The sequence below is a fragment of the Lagopus muta genome, chromosome 12 (genome assembly GCF_023343835.1).
Source record: "Lagopus muta isolate bLagMut1 chromosome 12, bLagMut1 primary, whole genome shotgun sequence".
Classification (NCBI taxonomy): Eukaryota; Metazoa; Chordata; class Aves; order Galliformes; family Phasianidae; genus Lagopus; species Lagopus muta.
In genome coordinates, this window is record NC_064444.1 from 12,338,524 (window position 1) to 12,364,267 (window position 25,744).

General features: G+C 37.1%; 2 long non-coding RNA genes across 7 annotated transcripts in view; one reads left to right on the forward strand and one right to left on the reverse strand.

The window, feature by feature from the left end:
• Positions 1-8,603: 8,603 nt before the first annotated feature.
• Positions 8,604-19,472, reverse strand: LOC125699147 (uncharacterized). Of its 4 annotated transcripts, none has more exons than XR_007379451.1 (4): positions 19,359-19,472; positions 17,547-17,648; positions 15,692-15,846; positions 8,604-13,248 (listed from the first exon to the last, which is right to left on the reverse strand). It is a non-coding gene; the product is annotated as an uncharacterized LOC125699147 (long non-coding RNA). The 4 variants fall into 4 exon arrangements; XR_007379452.1 differs by lacking the exon at positions 19,359-19,472 and adding an exon at positions 19,200-19,339; XR_007379454.1 differs by lacking the exon at positions 19,359-19,472 and adding an exon at positions 19,200-19,216 and having other exon boundaries at positions 17,547-17,651.
• A 45-nt stretch (positions 19,473-19,517) lies between these two features.
• The window catches only part of LOC125699149 (uncharacterized), a 44,046-nt gene continuing 37,819 nt past the window's right edge, over positions 19,518-25,744 (forward strand). For 2 of the 3 annotated variants that reach the window (XR_007379457.1, XR_007379456.1), the window contains exon 1: positions 19,607-19,711. This is a non-coding gene — a long non-coding RNA (uncharacterized LOC125699149). The other variant, XR_007379458.1, reaches the window with a different exon arrangement.

Below are 25,744 nucleotides of genomic sequence, written 5' to 3' on the forward strand. Positions count from 1 at the left end.
AGCCCAAAGGAAAAAAAAAACACAGCACAGAAAAAATATTTGGAGCAGATCTAGAAAATCTGAAAGAAGATTGCTAAAATAATCAAGTACACTTTCCATTCCAGTTTGAAGCTATGGCATAGCTTCTTCAGAAGTTAGCAGTCACTCAGCTCAGGTCAGAAGATTATATGCCTTGCTATAGCAGGTGTTATGAGCAGAGCACGGACTCAGCCGATAGCTACAGAGCTTAGGCAAAAAAGGTACTTAATTTTTTCATGGCTTCTGTAAACAAATATTGGAACTATATATTGTAGCATAGAGTGACAAAGCTTGTTGCAAATTTTTCTTTGAACATTCAAATACATCCTTGTGAGACTTAATCTCAGAAAACTATACTTACAAAAAAATTGATAGTAGGAGGTATCAGAATGTAAAAACATATCATAGTATTTGTTTGAAATTGGTTTCTGAAACTTGCTTCTTATTCTGACTTAGCATTTTGACTTTCCTGTCTTTTTATGGCATTAGTCAAGACTAAAGGAGAAAGCTTGCTAACTCTCGTAAGTCTCAGCTTTCTTTACAATGCGGGCTTTCAGATCCTGTCTACCAGCTTCCATATCAATTGCATGAGTTCACATGAGCTTTGGGTCAAGCCTCAGGTGACAAAATGTATTTACTTTTCACAAATTCATTTTTTTTCTTATTATCTGGCCCCCAGTACTGGAGTATTTCTTACCTTGGAGATCAGATTAATAATGTACTTGTAAGAACTCATTTTGTATCTTGAAGCCTTTAGGTTACACATCCCATTGCAAGCTGAAGTATTATCTGATTACATTTTCAAGTCTTCTACTGTAGTTGATCTTCTAATTTGCTTTAAATGCTTTTATTTCAGAACTCAGGAAAAAATACCTTGCATTTCACTGAATATGAATAACAGATGTTGAGAGCCATTTACAAAGTGCTGTGTGGCAAACTGACAATCCCCTCACATATGCAGTGCACCATCACTACCCTACCTGCAGTGCTGTTTGTAAGTAGAAGAGCCTTAAAAGACAGAAGCAGTTTGTTAAAATTAATGTAACCTGCCTAAAAATGGCAAAAGCATAGGTAAATATTTATAGCTGGCATGCCAGGTATCCCTTCTAGTATATCATTATACATTATTATTTAGTTTGCATCTAGAAAGCCTACTATGCTGGAATTCTGTTTTGTACCCAGCTTCAATAAGTGAAAATTCAAAAATATTTTGTTGTTCCATTTATGTGAGAATTCTACATTTTAATATTTCATCTAAGAGAGGAGATGGAGGACAAATCAGCTCATTCTCATTGCTTAGAAATGAAATCAGCTATGCCTTCACTGACCAGAGCATAACTGCTAAGTGTTTGATAGCAATGTTCAGAGACTGAAAGGAAGCCTGAAAGTAACATGGAATTAACTGAAAAACAGACAAAGAAAATCACCTGATCCACATTGCTCCATGTTCTTAAACCAATTTTTAGATATCTCAGTTTCAAACGTGCAGGAGTAAAAGCTTGCAAATTTCATACATATCACTTAAGTCAGATCTCAAAGCATTTGGCACAGACAGAACAGGGATAGGCACAGATAAAGTATAAATGCCTGAGCATCAGATTAGCGCTAACCACTAAATGACCCAAGCTTTGCTCACCTGGACTGGCAAAAGCACTCACCTAGTCTATCCTAAAAATTATCTCTATCTTCAGTTGCATTTTTCCTCACCAAATCTTCTCATGACACTGCAGATAGAAAATCCCACACAGTCAGCATTTGTCTTCAAAGATCCCATTTTCACATTAGCTGACTGCTGCCCCTTCTCACATCTTTGCATTGCAGTACAGTATTTCAGGATGGGCTGAAGAATGCCAGACATAGCTAGCCTGAACACTGTATCACCCTCTTAACATGTCTAGGGATCCCATATTGATCTCATGTACTGCATGTAAAGAAAGTCTTAAGCTGGCAGAAGATGACAGTGGCTAGCTCTTTTTAGCATTAACTTCTAGGCTGAGTTAACTCAAGCCCCCATCTTGCAAAGACATCACCAAATTCAGAATGCTCATGCAGTTCACATATAAAATATATATAAAGGAGTCTTTCATCTATTTTTCTTAAGTACTGCATTTACTGTTTAGGAAATTATAATGTATATTTAAGAGCTGTATAATTCTAGAATCAGTGCTTTGAATTCCAGTACAGTCTTAGAAAGATAATTCCTGCATTCATTTCATTGGCAAGATGCAGTACATTTCATTTGCATCCCAGTCAGGGATCTGGTTAAGGCCATGCATCTGTTTTATTCAGAGCTCCTTACAGGGAGATTTAAAATCAATTTTAGACTTCAGAAAAACAGCCTTGTAGATAAAGAAACCGCTCCATATTGCCTCACTGACAACTGCCACATTTCAAGACAGAGCAAACATGTTCCAAATTTTCACTCAAGTCAGCTGCTTTGGCCAAAGAGTCAAATAAAAACAGTAACACAAACCTCAGAAAGCTTGGTCTTTTGAGCCTACATATCTCAAGGACTGTACATGTTGTGGTTTGCACTGCAGACCTCCATTTCAGATCCTGTCTATGCAGTCCTTAACACACACAGTAAATGTAAGATCAGTAACAGATTTAATTGCGACTACTCTTGAATAAAAATCTGCAATAAATCTGTATTAAATTATTAGTGGGATTAAGGCTTTTACATAAAAGTTTTAGTACACTAACTGCCCTTTAATGTATGTGTAAGATGATAATACTTTGAACTCAAGAGTTCAAATTTTCATTAAAAAACCTGACACGAAGTTGCAATCAAGACACAAACATTACTGCATTACTAAGCTAGTTTTATTAAAAATGCATACTGCCAGCAAGCGAGAATTATTTCTAGAGGATTTTCAAATGTATTCAGTTCAATTCTTGATGCTGTTCTCATAATACCAATGGTCAAGTTTCCATCAGCTTCTGTGTGAATAACAGCAAACAATTCCCTAGGCATTACTCATTTTCTTCTCTCAGGGTTGCAACTGACATCTGTGATCCTATGCAAGTCTCAACCTCGTGCTGTCCAGCTGTTAAAATGCTCATACAATTATCTGTTTGAGGCTGTTAGCTTAAATGGGTAGTTTGTTAAATAACACTCTACAAGGAGTTAGAAAAACAAAATTACATTAAAAGACTCGGTGTGTCTTTCAGAGAAAAGCTCAAATGCAGTTTGATCCAATCTGCAATGCTGCAGACTAGGAAATGGCCTGTGAAGTTTTGTGCTGACAGACCTAGATAAAAATTTGGAGGAGAAAAGTCTGAGCAACTGCAGCTGTCTGGCATTCCCCCATTATCCAGTTTCCATGGATACAAGCATTAGAAATTTTGAAGCGAGTATTATAGTTAAAAAAAAGAAATCACCCTCTCTCCCAAAAGACCTGGTGACAGTAGATGTGTTAGAAATCTTGAAACTCTCAGGTTGAAAGCCCAGCTACATTTGCAACATTGCTAAAATGAAAGTTATGAAAGAGAATAAATATAGCAAACATTTTCCCATTTTGTTGTAGGTCAGGAAGACTAAGAGGAGAAAAATGGTAATATATACAGGAAAAATGGTTTCAAGTTGTATGGATGATTTTGCAACCACAAAAAAAAAAAAAAAGCTAACCTTCTTTCTGGGAAAAACACACAAACACCAACAAAGCAAAGCCACTACAGAGAAAGGAAACTAGCTTTTAGGCAAGAGATACATGGTACACCTTGCCCACTTCTGGTGACCCCAGAATACAATGCTCCGTGACAAATTCTGAATAAAGCTAGATCACTTTCTTAAACAAACAACATTGGATATGAAAGCAAGGACAAGATACAAACCAATCAAATGAAACGCAAAGTAAGCAATGTACTGCCAGCATGTAACGAAGAAGACTTTTAATTCCTATGCCTACATGACTCATTGGAAATACTCCTGTTAATTACTTCACTATATTAAGTAACCAAAAAAAGTGGCTGCTAGCAGTTAACTTCTGAAGACAAAGGAGAATGAAAATCTCAAAGAGGAGCTGTATTCACAAAGGTAAATTCATTACCAGCTTTGTTAGCTACTATTTGTTTTTATGTGCACAGGGAAGTTTCATTTAAAACACCTCTTTATTCTTTCAGTACCAATGCCTAAGCAGACAAAAAACATGACTAATGCAAGGAAGGAAAGTTTGTGTTTTTCTACTCAGACACTGTTTTCTCAGAGAGTAACAAATGCTGCAAAGTTGTTCAGGAGATATTTGCTAAATTATTCTGAAATTCATTTCAAACTACACTGGATTTTACCTTATAGATATGCCACTTACTAATTGCACTGAAAAGAGCTGATGAGCTTGTCAGATGCTTCATGACAGGAGAGCTGCTAACTCCATTGTGACTTAAAATTTGAAATTCAGAAATTTAAAGCCCACATCTGGTAGCCAGCCAAACCCATGGGTCTAATAAACTCTCTAAATAAGTGATCAGTCTTAAACTCTTACACCAATTTCCTCCACGCTACATAAATTGTGTGCTCATACCAGTGGTTTCAGATTTTTTTTTTAATTACTTAAAGTTAGGAAGACTTGGAGTAATTGCCCCTCCTGCATTTTCTACCCTGAGGCACTTGGTGAGAATTCCACTAAACACACTCTTTGACCCAACTACGGCTGTTATTTAAAGGTAATTTCCCCTGCAAATATGACTGACTGCCATTTTTGTGTTGAAAATTAGGTAAACTTGTTATTTTCAAGCCTCTTCCCTTTCCCACCATTCAGACTCAGAGTGGGCATCATCTTTGCTTTGGACTTGTTATGAGAACGACATATTGAAGAGGGTTCACTTAAATATTGGCAAAATGCAGACACGGCTGAGATACAGAAGTCTAGCAAAAGCACTCATCCAGCTCTCAGGCATTTACTGGGACTGTCACACATAGAAGGCTGCATACTCAGAATGTTTCTGTAGAGATTAATTTGTTAATCTGCCCCTTAGATTGTGTTATCGCTTTTTCACAAGCTGACTACAATTAGGCTGGCAGCAAGTTAATGAATATAATCTCATTTCTTCGAATTCCCTGGTCTGTCTGTTTTCATTTTATTTGCTTGTCTTACACTTCAAATTTCAGGCTCTTTGGGATAAGAATTATGTTTATGTTTTCTGTGGCATAATAATCCATAATTAGGGCATTGAGCACTACCCCAATAAAATGTTGCATACTTTTTCAGTTGGGAAATAGCAAAAATCAAAGTTACATGGTGGGCAAACAGGCAGCATAAACAGCCCTAGAGAGCACATGGTAGACTGACTGCCAGAACTGATTTTGAAGTGATTAGCACAACATGCATATTTATTGACTGAACGCCTCATACTAAATTAAGACACAAATTAGATTCAGAAGTTACGCTAGATTTGTGTAACAGAAAAGTAACTAAATATTAATGCAAAACAAGCTTTTTTAAAAAACTGTTAGATCGAGCCATGAAATGAACTGGGATAGTTCACCTCCTTCCCACCTCCTTGCACAAACAGGTCTCCAGAGCATGCGTCCACTGTGGAAAGAGGAGGAAGAGAGAAAAGCTAACACACACACAAACAAGTCCTGCTTCTTGTTAACTTCTCCTCTGGGATCTCAGCATTAGGATGGGAGCCAGACTATATTTTAAATTTGTCCCCTTTTTCAAAGCTCCAGATGCAATTGGCTTCTTTTAGCATTTACTAATGCAAAGCCAGTCCTTGGGCACACTTCTGGGCGATTGTCTGTTCTCTAATAGCTTCTGACCAAATTCTGAGCAGAATCTGTGCTATCCAACAGTACTAAATCTTCCTACTAGGAATGACAAGCAACCTGAAATCAGAACAACTTCCATCAGGCAAATGAAACAAATCCTCCTGCCTCTCATACTTTAAAGGAAACCACAAAAACGGAATTAGAAAAGCTGACTCATTGCATATAATAATTAGGAAGGGAGCAGGGAAGCGTGAAATCCTATTTCTGTGGTGACAAAAAGGCTCAAACATGATTTGTTTTTAGAGAATAAGGACTGCTGAGGTTCCCCTCCAAATGACTTTCCCTACACTCATGGTTAATGAGAGTCAGCAAGTATTGGCAGGAGGAGAAGAGACCTAGAGGACTGTGGGAAAGGTCTGTTTCCCAGGGGAATATGACAGCTTCAATAGCAGTTGCATTTTCTTTTCCAGTCCATGCAGTATAACCAGGGAATATCCATCTTTTCTTTCCTTTCTGAAAGGCCACATAAAGAGGAAGAATATATATAACATGCTACCAAAATTATTCTAACATAATTAATAAATTTTCAAGTATTTCCTTATAGTTTACTGCAGTTTTCTGATGTCCAGAGGGAGAGAGACATACATACATATTCATTACAAGTCTGCACAGCAAGGTTTAAATACAAGTAAGATATTAACGTGGAAGGTGTCAATGACTCCAGACAGGAACTACTGAAGTTAAATGAAGACTGAAATAGCATCAGGCTATTCTGGGGAAGCAGAATTTATTTCTGTAACCTAGATACGTTTCCCTGTATAATCCTGTCACACACTATGTTACCAGCTTGCTGTCACTATAAAGCTTATGATTATAGATTGCTGGCGATACCTAGGAACATATAAGGTAATTTATCTGTCATGACATGCTGTAGTAGTAAACATCAGTTAGATAAATGGAGGGAATTTAAAACTTTAGTCATGAAAAATTTGTTTGTTTACTTGCACTTCCAGAGAGAATTTTTCATATTCCATAATACAGGAGGAAAGGTAAAGCTAGCCAGCAACTGCATTTATTTACTAAACATGCTGCATGTGGATTCAAATGGCTTTTCTTCAAGGCAACATATCCTAGCAATGAAATGGGTTTCTACTACTTCCAAAAATTGTCTCGACAGCATGCGTTCTTCTTTCAGTGCCTAAGCAGGGAAGAACTATTTAAGTGCCTTTAACAGTCATTTTATTATTGTTTCCACACAATGCAGCATTTTAGACTAAAAATCATAAGCCATGTATGAAGAGGACAACTTTAACAGCCATTAAGAAATATTATCCAAGAAAGAGCGAACGTATTTCTGATTAGTTGTTGAACAATGGCATCCTGTTCTCATATATATATATTTTTTAAGATGCAGCAAAAGAAAAGCCTTTCCAATTAAACAAGTCAATTTGTAACTTGACATTTTCTTATTCCATTTCTCATCTGAACCGCGAGAGATGCGTGACTTCTTAGGAGCTGCCCCTCAGAACTTGCAGAAGCAGGAAAATGCCAACAGCCCAATAGGTTAATATTCTAATATGTAAATTGTAAAAACTACATTACAAACATCCTTCACCCCATGCTTCAGTGAATCACTCTGTGGTAACTCATATGCGTCTATTTACTATTATCTCTCTATATAACCATATATATATTGTGCAGTACCTCCTATAACCTACAGAGTCTCTTCTGGAGGCTTTGAGAGTGCTTTTTGGCACACAGAAATAGAATTTTGGGGCAAACAGCACAGCGTGAAGTTAGGATGCTTAGATACCATACTCCCTTTCAGGGTAATTCTTTAAGGCTTTACTCAATCCACTTGCCTTCTGTGTCCCTATTCAAACATCTAGAAAATTCAAAAATAGAGTATGCTTCCCTTGTGAATTAGAAGGTAGAATGCTCAGAATGTGTTTCAAGATAAGAGTATGATTCCATCCAAATCAAGCAGAAAGCCACCATAATTTCTTCTCCACTCACATAGTAACTCACAGTCCATAGAAGTCAGACCTCTTTCTCAAGCCCAACTGGCCTCTCCTGGAGCTTCAACCCTTATATTTCCTAAACTGAGGCAATTGGAACATTCCCTGTTTTAGTTAAATACTGTCACTGGAACAACAAGTTTATCTTTACCATCAGATCTGACATATTCTGTACTTAAAAATACTGCAGTTATTCTTGACTTGTGGGTTTCCATTTTCTTTCTTTCAAGTTTCAGTGGTGACTATTTTGTGAAGATGACATTAAGTACTGGTATGTGTTAGATAAAGCAGATGAGGTGCAATTATACTGAAAAGATTTTCCTCATCCAAGATATTCGAGGAATTGGAGTCCATTCAGTATTGACACGTGCCTTTGGTAAGCTCCTCCCTTTCTAACTCAGATACAAGCATCCTCGAATATCTGTTATAACATAACCATGTTTAAAAACACACCACTTCCAAAAGCTTTATATTTGTTCCCAGATTTTGCAAGCTGGATGGCCAACTGCCAACACTTGGAAGCAGAAAGTACAACATCAATAGAGAAACTGTCTTAGTTTAATAACCTTACAGCTTTCAAAAATAAGAGCAAAACCCCCAAACACACTATGCCCTGGAACAACAAAAAAATCATTAAAGCTGTGAAATGAATTTTTCAGACCAACACAATTGAACCTAACTCCCAATGAAAGTACACCAATTTCAGGTCATGTCTTTTTTTTCCCCATTATCTTATAATATCTTGTCTTGAATGAGATGCTGAGGCCATTAAGACATTAATACAGGTTATTTGAGCAAATGCTGCATATACTTAAATGTCTGTTCTATCAAGTTTAGTGATAAAATTTGCCTTCAGGATTTTTATTTGCATTTCCTGTTTTTCCTTCTCAAATTTGCTTTTTGACATTTCTACATTAATTTTAATGTACAAGAAATTCTAATTTATTTTTATATGCATCTCAGTCAATTCCATTGACAGCCGATAGTGCAGTTTTACAATGAAAATCTCATTAGTTACTTTTTCTGCCTTCTGCTGAAGCGCAGTCAGGCATCCAATATAAGTCTTCAGAAAAATCTACAAATAATATTTAAGCTGTTATGCTTCATACTTAACTAACAGCATTTTGGGGAAATCAGAAAAAAAGCATTTTATGCATGAGAGATGCGTAGTGATAACCAGATAAAAGGTGTAAACAAATTCTAATTTTTGTTTTCATCACTGACAGACATCACACTGAGCAGACGTGGTACCTGTCCTCATCAACACCAGTTAACCATGGGAATATTTAGCTTGAATAAGCTCTTTGGCTACCCACTTAGCCATTCTTCTATGTGGGAAAATGAGCTCATAAAAACCAAGTTATGTGAAACGCATCAGCTTTTACATCATTATAGAGGGAGTAATAGTTGAGATAGCAGCAGGTATTGGCACAAAAAACAGAATTACAGTAATACTTTTATTTGTGGTTGAATAGATACGTATTGTGAGAAAATATAAGTGAGGTAAAAACCTACCACCCAGAACCAAAGGAACATAGAGATAAACCTATGAACAGGGACTACCATCCACTTACTGAAGTTATTTTTGGCTTTCAGAAGAAAAACTATAGCAAAAACCTCCTTCTATTAAACTCCTATTCTCTCCATGCCATTTGTTACATATGGTTGATAAAAATCAAATGAAGACTCAATACCAGAAAAATAGATTAGTGCTCAAAAGTGGAAAAAAGGGGGGTGGAGACCAATATAATTTAGGAAAAATGGCACAAGATAAATAATGCACTGCATGCTGACAGCACATTGTATTTTTATTACATAGTCATTTTTCATTGTCATTTAAGTAGATAATTTTTGAGCTTGGAAAGATGAGAGAGAATTCCTGAAGAATTCCTGGATCAATGTTTTGAAAACACAGTAAGAGATTTTAATATTTCAAGTCTGTATACATGTTGTTTGACCTCCCATAGACTAAATATTGAATTTCAAAACTGATAAATATAGCAGAAAACAATCTGGAAACTGCAGCTTGATTAAGAAGAGCAACACAGATTAAAGCAAAAGAGAAAACAATGTGCTGCAGCACTGAACCATGTCAATTTGCCCAACAGTGATGGCAGAGATTGAAAACGGCCCAGAACTGCAGCACCTGTTGCACTGCAAATTAAACCCCAACACTCCAATTACTTTTTTTTTTTTTAAAACACAAAGAGCAAACATTTTCTGAAGCAATCACTACTCCCAAGCTGATTTGAGACACACTGTAAACAGGCTTACATTGACATAATTTATTTTCAAAAATGCTTCACACTATGATGCAATCACAGCAAAGCCCCGAGCCGCCAAACACTCATGGAGAAAGAAAACACAGGAAGAAGTGGGCAGCCATGGCCACCCCACATAGCAGCACACACACACACTCCTGCTTTCTCTGACAATACAGGTGCCACATTTGCAGTATGGCCAAAATCTCCCCTATGACGCAGGCCTTTGAGCACAATATAGATTTGGGTACACTCTTCCTGGCAGTTGCCCTTCTGCCTTCCTTCTGAGACTAATTACAGTATCACTGGAGCTGCCCCAAGCTAGTCTGTCTCTCACCACATTTGCAATTAACCTTGAAAGGAGACTGGCCTTGCAGCTCTGGGAAAGAATTCCTCTTAAAGGAGAATCAGAGGGATCAATTAGATGTTCAAAGAAGAAACAGAATGAGAAAAAGCCTATCCTGTCCCATTCAAATCATACTTCACTGGATCCATCCAATACATTCACTTGTCATTCTTTGCCTTCTCACCAGTTGTTACACAGATCTGCCTTCTGGATGCTCCTTTCTCAGTACACACCTGTATGTGCACAGAGTGACAGGGCAAGAAAAAGCAGGTGCTTTGGAATTATAAGCTCTCATGCTCCCTCCTAAGGTAAACTCCTGATAACATCCAGAAGTATAGGAAACCTAAGCGGTATTCCTTGCAGAATATCCAAATCAAGTAATACATATGAAGGGGCTCTGTGTTGATTAGAAAACCAGCTGCATAAAATGAGAATCTCTCAGGCTCTCAAAGAATTATTTCAGTGCATTATATACCATATTTAGCTAAACCACAGTTCACAAACAGTAGCAATGAAAACCTATAACCTACGTTAGATCTTAATTATGTTATTCTAGAGTACATGCAGTAACTATGGGGTGACTCTAGAGAAAAAATAAAGTTGTGTCTCAGTAGATACAGAATTATGAGCAGAAAGACAATGCAAAAAAAAAAAAAAAAAGATACAGATTACATTAAAGATACAAGAATAATCTCTGAACAAGAACTAGGAACATGTAATGCATGTCATAGACTATGGCCAGCTAATGGTGTGCACACATAAACAAAAGAATAAAGATATGAAGGGACAAAGAGTAAATGAGCAACTGAGTGGTTTGTATGGCTGCATTTCTTAGACAGTTTAAAAACACCTTGCAAAGAAAATGAAACCTCAGCATAAAAAAGTAAAAACACTTCAGAATTCTCTAAGCACTCATAAGGATTCCTAGATATTTTTTTAAATTTATTTTAAACTAATGAGTTAAAAGTTGAAATAGAAAAATGAAGGGAAAAAATACGAATATGCAAGGAAATTTTTAGAAGTGACTTGAAAAAAATGCTACAGCCACATCATCCTCAGGTATATCATCTGATAAAGCTGTTCCACTTGGGAGGATACATTACTGTGTAACAAAAGGAAAAAGTGTAATTACCTGTTTACTACAGCATTTCAGGTAACTGTAGCAGTTTAGTTTGGTTTAAAAATCTATTCCTATCTGTACTATATTTACCGACAGGATTACCTTAAAGACAAATAAACAGGAAAAAAAAAAAAAAAAAAAAAAAAATCAGGAAAACAGTTCTAAGGACATCAGCAGAGCTGTTTCTGTTTAAAAGCCTTCTCTGCTGAATCCATCTGCTTTGTGAAAAAATGGCATGTATTCTGCTGTAAGTTTGAGGAAGCCTTAGATATTATTCCCCATCTGCAACATAATGTCACCTTGCATTGCTCATGTCCTGTTATGAAACAGAGTGGGACTGACACAACCCAAACTGACTTGACAGAACCTGAGTTGACATCTGTGAAATCCCTAAAAGTAGTTTTCTTACGCTGAAGTGATACAAAATGCTTTTTACATCGGTTTATTTTTCAGTACTTAAGGCAAAGAAAAACTATCAAAGAAAATACTTAATTGGCTTCATCTGGGTTTCTTCATTAGGTTTGTTTCTTCAAGATACTCATAGGCAAATTTCTGCTGATTTCATGACATGAATTAGAGCCTGATGATGAATGGTAGAATTAATCCAAGTAGGAGGCTGTACTACTCTTCCTGACAACCAACAGCCAGAGCTACTTAGATAATTTCTGATGTCTCCTCCAAAATCATGATGTTCCAGAAGATTCAGTAAGCAACTTAACAGCTTATTCCCTATCTTACTCTGTTCTACTGTGCTGTTTCCTATTTTTATCATGATTTAGGTCACAGCATTTGCAGTTCTCTGAACATCAATTTAATGCAATGGTCCAGCAAAACAAAACAAACAAACAAACAAACAAAAAAAAACAAAAAAAACCTGTAGCTACTGATTCAGGAAAGAATCCAGTATTCCCCATCATGTCTAAATTAGGCCAAGTATGCAGCAGAGAAGTCACAATGAAGTGAAGCCTGCAAATGTGTGCATGCACACAAACGCCCCTCTTGTAGCAATGACCCAGCCCTATTTGTTTGGTTTGTCCAACTGAGAAACTGCCAGAAAGACCGATAAAATGTAGCAGCCAAAGGAAGAGAAGAGAAAGGGGAGAACACTGGCTTATGCTGCGTGCTAAACCTCTTCCTTGGAAGTTTATAGTGTGACATAATTGCTCAGGAGAATCTTCATGAAGAACAATTAAGAAATGCATCAAATAAAAGCAAACACTACTTAATAGGAAACAAGTTAAAAAAGAATAGTAATGAAAGTCAGATACCACAAAGTAAAAAGAAAAACATGGGTAGAAACTGAAGGAGAATGTAGCATTTTGAAGATGAAGCAACTTGCAGGCATACTGTTACATTAAAAAATTGCAAGTGTTCTTTCTCCACAATTTTGAGATACATTTACCCAAATATTATTTGAAAATGTTTGACATTCTGAATTATCAACATAGAACATTTTGTAGGACTCAAACTGAGGAACAGTACTTAATTCAACTTTGTATACACGACAGAAGTTTAACAGCCTTGCCATCCATCTATTCTTTTGCACTGATATGTCTCAGTATGTTTCATTTAAAACTGCAGCCAGTCATCTGAGATCAGCTTTTTATGTTTAGTTGCTGTCATATTTTTCTTATTCTTGATATGAACCATAAAACTCTGTCATCCTCAATGTATCATATAGCAATATTTCATCTTACTCTTTTGGGCTCCTCTTTATATGGAAAGCCTTGATAAGTTTTTGCTTGGCAGTGTTCTCCAAAACTCCCCTTGCGTATCTAAAAAGGCACAAAACAAATAGATTAATTGAGTAGAATGCATCAGCAGATCACAGTGACTGTTCAACACTCAGATCTGCTGAACATAGATGTTACAATGCTTAGTTCTCAAAGATACTCTGATATCAACCCATACGATACAACAATCAGGGACCCATCAAGAAATCCATGGTTATATGAGACAGGAAAGTGCACCTGGCATCTCTGCCTGGTAGCTTAGCTGTTCTTGGCATACCACTTCCAGATGTTGTCAGAACTCATTTGCTCTTTATGACACGAAAGCACAAATCTTTGACTCGTACTTCGCACTAGTACTTCTTTTCATGACAGAGTATCAGAAAACAGCGTGGAATAAACAAATCAAACAGGATTATTTGTATGGCAGTGGCAATAGAAAGGGGAAAAATTTCAAGCCCAAAAATCCAATCTACCAGCTGAGCTTGGCCTCCAGTTTAAACCAGGAAAGAATAGTTGGAATGACAGAATACTACTTGCTAAACCTTTAATGCCAATTAAACAAATGTCACTGAGGGGAAAAAATAATAAGACAATAAAAGTTATTTTAGACCTACCATTTCCAACAGTGATTCAAACTTCTATTATCCAGATCACCACATGTATTTAGTTTAATCAACTGTGTTGTTTTGAGTATTGTGTTACCATAGTCTATAAAAGCAGTAAAGAATTCTTACATTTTTGGCAACATCCCAAACAACTCCATAGAAGTACATTGTAGCAGAATGACCAGTAAAGGCTGGTTCAGATATACACTGCTTCCCTTGAAAGAGTGCTACTGATAGAAAATAGAAATGCACGGCAAAACTATACAGCAAAGGCAAGCTTTTACCTCCCTCTAATAGATGCAATAGGAACTTTTGGAACTTTTCCTAGAGTCATTTTTCTCCATAGTCATCCTGTGCTTTCTGGCAGTCATTGTTCACAAAAATGTTCAACTCACTGAGGTGCTCAGGGATAGCACACCATCATTATACTATTATGAATAGAGTTTAAATGCATGACAGAAAAGCTAAAGGTCACAAAACCAATACAAATTATATCGCAGAAGTGCTTAAATGATATAAGCTAATATCCAGAAAGGGAACATTTCCTTCACAATTTTACTTTTTTATTCCTAATAGCATTATTTTGTAATCACTTAGCTTGTGTGGCAAACAAGGTAATTTAAAATTACATTGGACTGCATTATACAGTTAAAAATTACACTATGCACAGAAGCATTACTTACTGAGATCTTGACATACCACTTCAGCTATTGCACTACTAGCAATAGTATGGTATCTGAATTACTTTATACATACCATGAGTATCAGTAAACTTTGGAGTCAATGAGAGGGTATCTCACATTCAAAATCAGCTTTGGGTTGCTTCCACTCTTTCTTGGGAGCTGTCATGCAGCTCTGGCCTGGAGAAGCATTTTCTAGTTCTGTTATTACCTTGTAAAAAAGGTTTTTCTCTCCACGTATATGCTGTAGCAATTGGATTTTGAAAAAGTTTTATCTATTTTATCTAACATTTTCTGTGTTATAAAAAAGACTTTTATCAAGTTCTCATCATTATCATATTGCAGAGACATCTTGGTGCTTTTAAATAAAAAAGATTGCTCTATCCTGTTCAGAGCAATCTGAAACATTAAACAAAAAATGAGATTTTAAAACTCGACTGACAGAAGAGGTCTGATTTTTTGCTCTCTAGACAAACGCTGTGACTTAATCAGAAACAGCAGTGGGATTTTGTATTAAGAATACTTCTGGGTTTTGTGCATAGCCTCACTCCTGTCGGCATAACTTCAGTGTGCTCTGTAGCACTTACTGATCATACGCGTTAGATTGAGGCAGGGAAATGGCCACTATAATGATACTTATCAAGCTTAGAAGCGAGATAAGCACCAGGAGGCCCGTAATGCCAAAAGCAGTTCTGGACATGTATAGAGGCAGAGCTTTGAGCTGCACATCAAACTTCATCAGATCTCTTCTTTAACTTTAGTGCTTTCATTGTGCCTAAAGCTCATTTTCTACCTAGAGCTCTTCTTTGATTCCCTAAGTCAAACACTTGCAGGTATTGTAAAAACTAATGTTCATCAAAGAAATACAGATGAGAACAATGGAAATAAGAGGAATTGAATAAGCACCCTATGCTGGAGAAAGAAAAAATATTCCCAGAAAATGGAACAAGTGCTGTGAATAGATCTGAAACACAGCTACTGTAACCTTCAAAAAACGTTACTAACTTGGTATGTTCTACACAATGATTCCACAGCCACTACAGCTCTTCCTAGAATTCTATTTTCTTTGTTTTTATTATGCATTATGCATTATCTGAGCCATTCATTCTACATTGGCAGCAGCTTCCTGTTTTATTATGTTGGCCCACAATTTCAGAAGTGAATGGTGGTGGTATGGCAGTAAAAGCTGAACTTTCTCACCAATATTCCATTGCTTTTTGTTGATGTGCAACAGATGGCAGCAGTCTGACCAAATGGCATCTGACATCAAAGTGCGCTGGAAGCAAAGGTATCTCACTGAATTCCTCCATGATGAAAAGCTCACACCCACAGACATTCACTGACACTTGCTGAATCTGTATGGAGACCAAACAGTGGTGTGAGCACAGTGGTGCAGTGGGTGGAAGCACATTCCAGCAGTGGTGACAGAATCCACATTCTGCAGACCCAATTTTAGTGCTTTCTTTTCAGGCCGTTTCTATGCTTAATTCTAAAGGCTATTACTCTACTAAGACAGCTTAAGGGGAAAAAATAAACTGTTTACATGTAAGCAAATGCATCAGAATGTACTTCTGTGCACTGACACTAAAACTTATTCTTTATCTGTATGTTCTAGAGAATATTCATGCTTCCCTTTAAAGATTTCATCAACAATTGCTATATTATTTATATATCATCTGACTACCAAACAAGATCTCTTCTACAGAGAAAAAAAAGTCTAAAGTATTTCAATCAGTCTCTTTGCAATATCATTACAGGATTTTATATAGATTAATACTTCCTAGGCTACGTGGCATGCACCATCAAATAATTCTAAATTATTTTTCTGTAAGCATTCACAAATACTTGACATGAGAATTATACTGACTTTCCAGCCTACAATAATATTCTCAACTTTGAATTGCTAATTATTTAAATGGAATTTGCCTGGAAAAAGTTGGTTTTGTTATCTTAAGTTGAGACATGCATCGCAGACTCTGAGTGGTAGGTCTTGAATTTAAAACCTCTTTCTCAATTGAAGAGTTCCTCCAACATAATCTAAAGCACAGCAGGCATACTTTTTATCCAAATGACTTGAATCACCCTGGGAAAACATAATGAGGTCCTCCTCAAATGAATTAGATATTTGAAGTTTAGCAAATTCAGAAGTGTTCTTCCATTATCTAGCCTAGAGAGCCAATAGCACTTTCTACTACTACAACTGCTCACCTAAGCAAAAAACAAATTCAGAACCTGCTCTTTGAATCTCGTTCAATTCCCCTCTGCATAGAAGCATTCATCCAAAAATTGTCAGAAAAAGCTTTACACCTTTTTAAAATACAAGATTCCACACACACACAAAAAGGACAGTACAGAAGATAAGGAGCCCAGAACAGCAAGTAGGTAAGAATAAATCAAATTGCAAATAAAAGTTAAGAACCTGCAAATGAAAGAGAAAACACTTTTTTTTTTTCTTTGAAATTATGCTGGCCAAAAAAATAAATTACTAATACTAGAGAAGGAAAAGCTATTCGCTTTGAAGAACGCTCTTCCTCAAGGTTTGCATCTTCTCAGCAATTAATCAAGATATATGCTTGTTTCAAACATTGCCACAGCCCACATTTATTTCATCTGAGCTGAAGACACTAGCTGAAGCAAAGTAGTATTCTTATGTAAGGGAATTAGACTTTTTCCGCTATTTATTGAGAAAGTTATTTTAACAGTTCCAGATTCTCTATCTCCACTTGTTTACTTCACTCTCTTAGTATTAATCCACTTCCTCAGAGATTACTATGACAACTATTTAAGAATAAAAGCTACAATATTCTGTGCATTTGTCTGCACAGTATGAATAAGTCACAGAAAATACAATTGGAGGAACGTATCTTCCATAATAGTTATTCTACCCTGGATTTTCTAAAGCTTCTTGAACTTCCTGTAATGGGAAAGAAACAAGCAAAGAAAACAAAACCTCCAGAAGAAATCATTTACTTTAAGAAGCAATAACTTCTAAAATGAAGGTCTCTCCCACACAAACTCACTTGAAAGGACATAAAAACTGTGCTACCTAAGTTACCTTAAGCAGCTACCATTGATCTTCCCACGACTGTTGTGCCTTCCCATCTCATCAGTGCTTGCCACAATATTCTTCAGTTAAATTCCAGCCCTCTTGCAGAACCTGCTGGATTTAGACAAATGGGGATGTGCAAGGGCTTGCGGACCCTGTGCCTTTCTCTTATCCTCTCCCAAGACAACCATCATGGGCAGTATATGCATGCACTGATCACTAGCTATTAAGCATAAAACTTCTCAAATTATTGTAGACAACATCTAGCCATAATTCAGCTCAGAAGGAAAGTGGCACGTTTGCCAACCACAGCATGACAAGCCAAGGGTGTTGGAGCGGTCTTTCAGAAGTCATCCAGCTGAGCAGGTGTCTCCTGGACTTGCCAGCAGTGCTAACATAGACAGTACAGCTCTGTTTGCACAACTGCAAGGTAAGATGCCATGATAAGGTCAGTGCACTGTGCTACTCAAATGCTGCAAATGAATCAGTATACTGGTAATGATAAACACATGAAAAGTACGTTAATGTGGTTTTACTTAAACCAACATACAAATAATAAAACCTTCAAATTTACTTTTTATGTTACTTTTTATCAATATTATGACTATCAGCACAGAACTTCTGCTTAACTTGAAAAAAGGGCAAAAATCAAGATTTTTACCTACTCAGGAGATTATGTTATTAGAATCATTTAACAACCAAGTGAATCAGTAGTTACTGCAAAGCAAAAAAGGCTCACTCTTTCCCTTGCAGAAGTAACTTTTCTTGCAGCTAAAGTATTACAACTAGATTCCACAACTTTCTTTATAATACCTCATGCAAATCAACCACTGATATTTTAACACGTTCACATATCTTAAACAAAGAAAAGAAAAAAAAAGCAACATATCGATAAAAGTGAAATGCCATACATGGTATTATGAGCCCCGTATGCACATAACTGGTTAGCTACAAAACCAACTCTGAGCAGCATCAGGCACACGAAAGAACAGCACTGGTGTATGAGGACCTTAGGAGGCACTTCTTTCAGGCTGCACCGCCCAAGCTCGGCTCTTCAGCTGGGCGAGCAGACACAGTGCTACGGAACTCCAAGCTCCAACCGAACCGTAACTACTGCCCACTTCGTCGAGCAGCATGAAGCTAAAACGCCACCAGAACGAGTACTGTGCTTGTTTTAAGAGAAACACGATAGAAGAACAGTCTAGCAGACAAGACCCTGCAGCACCGGTGCTGGGTTCTGCTCGAGGTGGGCGGGAAAGTCGGAGGAGCAGCACGGCACGCGCCCGCTGCCACGCGCCGCGAGACCCGCGGCTTCGAGAAACCCGAGGAAAACGCCTACAAAACTGACGGTGCTCCAGCTAAGCTGAAGAGTACTGACATTTCCAACTGCCCTCTTCGTCAGGGCTTTACAGTACGCGGCGGCAGGCACCACTCCTGCCTGAAACGGGAAGCCGCCTTCACGCCCGCTCCCGCCGCAAGGAGCCGCCGCCATTCCGAACGCTCCTCAAAGGATGAGAGAGCCAAGGCGGCCGAGCTGCACTCACACCCGCTCCCATCAGAGCACTGTGACAATCCCGAGATATTGAAGGCTCCCCCTCTTTTTTTATTTTTTTTATTTATTATTTTTTCCCCTCTCTAGTCCCTTTTTCAGAACAGCAATACCGTCTCAGATTGCCTCGGGAAACCACGTTAGAGAAGAAAGCGCCTTGCCTCAGTAACCGCCGAGTAAGGGTGTAGAACCAACTCAGCAACTTGAGGCAGCCTTTTTTCTAGTTAGCTTCTTCAGGAACTCACAACCTAGAAGAGAATGATAAACCACACCTTTCCTGAGAAGATCTCGCCCCACTGGTCGGTTAAGAAGGTGCCCGGAGCATAGGGAAGTCAGGTGGGTGCTGACGAGGTGAAGAGGGGCAGCTGGAGGCAGGCGGGGCCGGGAACGGCTCACAAGGCCCCAGGCAATGGCCATCAGCTCTGTGGGGGTGCGGGACCCGTGCTACGTCTTCGTGTTGTAAAGAAAGTTGTTGTTTAAGAAGGAAATAGGTGTGTCTGGCTTATGTCTCACAGTAAATAAAGATGCAAACTGAAAGAAAGGAATGGTGGAGTGCTATTTGCATGATCCGTTTCTTCAGAGAAAGAGCTAATGTTTGTGTTTGTTTGTTGGAAGTTACCTACAGGTAAGAACCTAAAATGTTTTCAGTGCCCATTTGAAAGTGTTTCATTTAAGTTAAATATCAATATCAGTAGTTTTCATTAATCTAACTTTTCTCTGAATCAATTATTATTGTTCCTGAGGATTCTGTTACTATGCTGCAATTGTTAAACTTGATGGTAAGTGTCTAGAACACATCTTACTCAATCAAGTGTCTCTGCAGTTCTCTAATTTCAGTTGTCATGTGCATAAAATTAATTATTGTGGCAATAGTATGAAGGTTGCAAAGTAGTGGAAGACAGCAAATTGGAAATAATTGTATCAGGTTATTTGGGTCTGCATTCAAACCACAGTAAGGGTGACTCTAGTGTGCTGTAATTTTGGATCAAGGATCAGTTAGCGTGGTGTCTTTAATAGTTTTAGTGGTCTACATAGTCTATAATTTAAACCATTTAAATTTGTTTGAGCATGTTATCATTCCAAAGCAGGGGAATTATGTTAATAGGATTATTGTTATATTAAAAACTGTGCTGATTTAAGGCTTCTAAGAATACAAATGTACAGCTAAAATGGTATGTTCTTGCTAGTCATGCAGTGGAATGTGACATAAAGTAGGTTCTTTGTCATTGCTGGAAACAGAATGGATTGGATGAACAACAGATTGCGCATCTTTTCATTAGGGGAGGGGACATACTTGTCAGCAAAACAAAGTGGTTCATAAGACAACATTGCTGAATATAAGTACAAAGGGAAAATTGTTACCCGTAGAAATAAAAGGGGGGAGAACTGTAATGTTGATGTATTGTTATTTGCTGAAAACAAAAAATAAAATTGTTACCTACTGCATGGTAAAGACTGCTTTTAATCCTCTATGGCCGATATAATAGAAGCCAACTCTGTTATCTCAAGTAATTGATTGATTTAAAGAAATGTAATGACTGTGTTATTTAAAGAAGAAAGAAAGAAACTGCAGCTGTTAGGTCTATGGGGAGGGGTGAGGTGATGGGACCTTAGACATCTGCTGCAGAAAGCAGTGCTTTGGAGTGCCGTGCCTTTGTTTGCTTAGTGATACCTGCAATTATTTTAAAGAAATGTAGTGTGGGGGAGTATTTTGATATCAAGAAATGAACCTCAAAGTAATATTCATTTTGCATTTATCATTTTAATTTATGCAGGAATTTAATCATTTTTGAGGAATGCATTTATACAAGATACTTCCACAAATTGTAAGCAAACTAAGGAGATTTCGTGTTTGTTCTTTTCCAGGCTTCTGAATGTTTATCTTTGAGCAACTAACCTATTCTAAGGAGTGCTTGCTGCACCAGTGTTAGCAGTGTGTTTTTAAGAACAAGTTGCATTTGTATAGCCAGTACGTTCTTGTCTCTGATGCTGCTGGCAAGCATGCCTCAGATAAGTCACCCACAGGTTAGTTTGGGGTGTCAGGTTGTTAATACTTCGAAGTGTTACTTTTAGCAGAGTTCCTGATCCTAGATTTTGTCTGGTTTGGGTTTGAGGGAATAAAGGAAGAGGAAAATATGTTCTTTATTCATGAAATAATTCATTAATATCTTGATATGTTTTTTTCAGTAGCTCTTTGTCATCATGATGAACTGTCGTATACACAAATGCAATTTGGAATACTTGTAATTGATAACCGCAAAAGCAGTGTTACAGTTATTTTTCTGATGTAGATGTGGAGAGATTTTTAACCTAGAGGAAAACATGATGAAAGTATGAAACTGCTTTTGAACTTCTGGAAAAAAAGGTGGAAATGTGCTTTTATTGTGTTTGAGACTGATTTTCTGAATGGCAGAGTGAAAAAATGTGACATTTGATATTTTGAAAGCAAATGTTGGATGGAGTACATTTGAAAACATCTGATGTGTCTGCTGTGCTTAATGATAGATACAATTGTTAGTATCTGATGTGAACCGTGTAATTTTCCAGAAACCTCCATTAGCTGTCAGTTTCCCTGGATGGAAAATAGCTTTGATGGAGAAGCTCTTGCTCACAGTACTGCACTGCTGTTTTTCTTCTTACTCTTGATTCTGAGAATAAAAGCAGCTTCTCTGTTACTCATGGGATGTCAGGTTTTATTAAGAGAAGTATGGACAAATAGAATGTGAGAAATGAAATACTGACTATTTTCCCCTCCCTCTTTATTTTGATATCAACTCTTTTATTTCTCCTGTATTTTCATACCACCCCTCTTTCCAAACTTATTTCAAGACTATCTCTTTCCTGCTGCTGCTTTGGATGAATTATCTTGCAGTTGTTAGGCAGATGTAAATCAGTTCATCAGATTGATCTCAGCTCTTCTGTGTATATTAGCAAGATAGTTTCTATTACCAGGTAGTCTTGAGAGGAACAGAGTATCTTTCTTGAGGTTATTTTTATTGTTGAATTCAGTACAGTAATTCTCTTGTTAGCTGGATATTTTGAAGTTGGATATTTTGAACTTGATATTTTCTCTAGAGCCTGTGAATGGCACATTTAACCCTTCAATGAAACTTAAAGACAGTTATTTTAAGCAAGTGTCATCTATTTTGTCATTTAGAACTACTTGTGTGCTTGAATTGATTCTTTCACTTGTAAATATTGATGTCTTTCTCATTGGCAGTTGGGGTGGCTAAGGTCACCTTCACCTAATAGTGAAGGTGAATAAAATTCTGTGTCTATTTTAATATGTGAAAAAATGCATTGTGACTAAAAAGAAAGCAGACAAAAAAAAAAAACCCCAAAACCTACAGAAACCCACCCACTTCATGTATTTTGTGGTGTATTTGAACATATACAACCCCCCCCATCTCCAAGTTACCAAATTACTGTTCATCTGGAACATTTCTAATAATGTTATTGCAGTTAAACTGCATGTTAATTCAGAACTGTTGTACTCACAGATAGCACGTGTTCAAGTTTGAGATTGTATCTTTGAGATTAAGGTGCTAGATGGAACCTAGAATCTCATTTTAGGATTGAGACTTTTAAGTTGTTAGAGAGCTATTTTGGAAGAAGAAATCTTCACGTTGTGTTTGCATCTGCTGTTGGTATAATTTAAGTACAGCTGAGAGAATGAAGAATGCAGGCTGAGGATGTTCAGACTCTTGTTGAGTCTTGTGATGCTATATGAGTGTTCAGACAACTTTGCAGGCTCTGAGATCTGGTATCTAATCTTATCTGAATAAACAGAAAGCTGCAACATTAATTATTAAGTTTCTTGTTTCTTTGAGTACAACTTTTGTAGTTAAGCTTGCTTGCTGCTACTTTTACATCTATAGCAACAACTGCATAGATTAGGCAGATAGAAACACTGAGGAAAAGGACATTTAACATAACTTACAGTTGTCTCATTCAAGGCATTAAAAAATTGAAGTTGGAAAGATGAACAAAGAAAGCATCTGAGCTCTGTTGTTGTAGTGCCCATGTTGATTACATTTTAAAAAGTTCATGGCTAGTGTATATTTAGTGGATAAGAATTTAATCCAAATTGTATTCTATCAGTAATAGTAGACTGCAATTTTATTGAGCTGATTATTTGATGTATGAAAACTGGCATTCTTATTGGTTAGTTTTTATCCTTTCGTGGTAAAGTGCTTCAAATGTAATACATTTAATGTTTGCATCTTTGTTGTTTCTTTTTTGGGTGTGTGTGGAAGCAGACCTTCAAATCAGTTTGTTGCAACTGCTTTTTAATTTGCAGCCCTTATTGCTGGAGGATTTGAAGAGGCAGCTAAAGGAATAACATGTTTAATGAGGACATCTGAGAGGGCATCTTAGCAAGAGTTATAAATGTCGTGGTACCAGCTTTTTAGATGATGAGGCCAGGCTCATCTTTGACTATCTTAGAGTGGATAAATCCTTAGTAAATAACATGAGCTATAGCAATAAAATGGCTTGGCATATTGAGGTATACATCAGTGAAGTTAAAATTAATTAAAAAAAAATATAATGATGTTATCTTAGAGAGGAATGTTGTTTCCTTAAAAAGAAAAACAGCACCAAAACAAAGAAAACTTAAACAAAAAAAAAACTCCACCAACTTTTAGGCTGGTTTTTTTCTGTTCCATTAGGTACACTCATGTGGCTAGAAATGTTTAAAAAAAGAAAAAGCTGCTGAATTGGAGCCTGGAAGGTTAGAATTAGTATTTTCAAACACAGACTGCATACAAAGCAGTATAGAAGAATGTAAGCCCTACTCGTAATGCATGCTTGTATAAAAATGTCAAAACATGCAGAGTCTTTTAAGGGGTTTTTATAAAATTTTCTTCTAATATGTATAATCATTAACAAATGGTACGTAAACCTAAAGTCTTGGAGAAATGTTCTTACAAGCATGACTCCAGGGAAATTCTTAATGTGACAATGGTATTTAAGAGAACTATTGATTCCAGTGATAAGTGACCATTTAAAACTCAACTTGTTGTGCAGTTGATATGCAGAAAAAAATCTTTGATAATTTTTGATAAAAGGTAAGTGTCTAAAAAGGCAATGTGCAGCATAGTTATTTTGTCTTTAAGGACAATTCTTTCTATGTGCATGTTCTTCTGACATTGTGCAGAGCTACACTGTGCAGCTGAGGGCTTTTTCAGGGGGAAGAAGCATGTTTACTCTTTCAGTAATATTAAATTAGGCTTGTTTGCAGAGTGCATTCAATTAAGCAGCATGTTTATTTCATCTTCATTACGATTTAAAAGCAATACAGGTCAATGCAGCTGGTTGTGCATGCTGTAGGGGTTCGATGGAGTTTCCAAATTAGCTTATCGTCATTTTCTTAATTTCTTATTCTACATGCTATTTCTTTATCAGATATATATCCATCTGCTTTCTTGTGTAATTCTTGCATAATTCTTTAACCTGCAACTTTTCATAATTCCAGCTTCAGTAGTCTTCTGAGGAGGGTTAACAAGTTAATGGCATCATGTTTTTAAAAGGACGTGGTTGAAAGGTGATTGTCAGACTTAAATAATTACACACCAGAGTACACGCTGGCGACGGTTCAGGTTATGTTAAATAGTTCAGTTAACCCTCAGTATTTCAAGGTATTACCCATGGATGTTATCATTCTATATATTTTTGGAGGAGTGTATGGTGTCTTATCAGCATAGAACTCTGTCCTCTGCCTGAGCTCTTCGATTCATGTAAATGGGATGGGCAAAGACGAATCTGTGTGATTCTTGGTAGTGATCAGAATTGATTCACAGTATCCTCAAAACAAGCTCAGTGTTTTCTGTCTTCTGAGAGAGAATTTCTAGGATGTCTGGAGGATGTAGCCCTTCCAAGAATCTGTGCAGGGGAATGTAGTTTGTTTCTAGTTTTCCTTGATTTTCCTTTTGGAAACTTTCTGAAAGATTTTCACAGCTGCCTTGCTTGATGGCAGCAACAGCATGGAAAAACAGTGTTTTTTCATCAGGTATCTTAGTTGCTTATGTCAATATCTTTGGTGGAATTTGGATCAAATTTGAGTTGTTTACACAGCATAGGCTGTCATCTCTGGAGCCATATATTTTGCACTGAAGCTATGCCTGATGAGATTTCTTCAGTGAGAACGTTTTGACTGCGCATGTATTCATCATGTGATCTTGATGTACATTCACTTCTCTCATGATTTCATACATGAGGTAGATTGCTCTGAAGGAGGAGAGGTGAAGGCTGTAGTGATGCCATTAATATGGAAAGCACACAGACAAGTTATCCTATCACAGAGCCTCAACAGTTCACAGTTCCTTAAAGCCATGGTAAGAACAAGCAAGTCCTTGCTACTCTGTTGGGCTGTAGTTATTGGAAAAGATCTTTGAACTAAAGGAAAGGTTTAAAATGCCTTCTTATGTTATCTAAGTAAGCTATACTGGATGTTATAAGGACAAGTTTTATGACTATATAAACAGCTTTGCTGTCAATAAAACCTGCTGCTTTTCACAGGTAGAGGTTGTGTAGACATTGGACTTGCTACAGTTCATAAATCTAGGACCAATGGGTTTTTGTTTTTCTTTTATTCTTTTCTTTGTGAACAAGAATGATGCAACCCAAAATAACATCCTGTGTGAAACATGCATTAAAA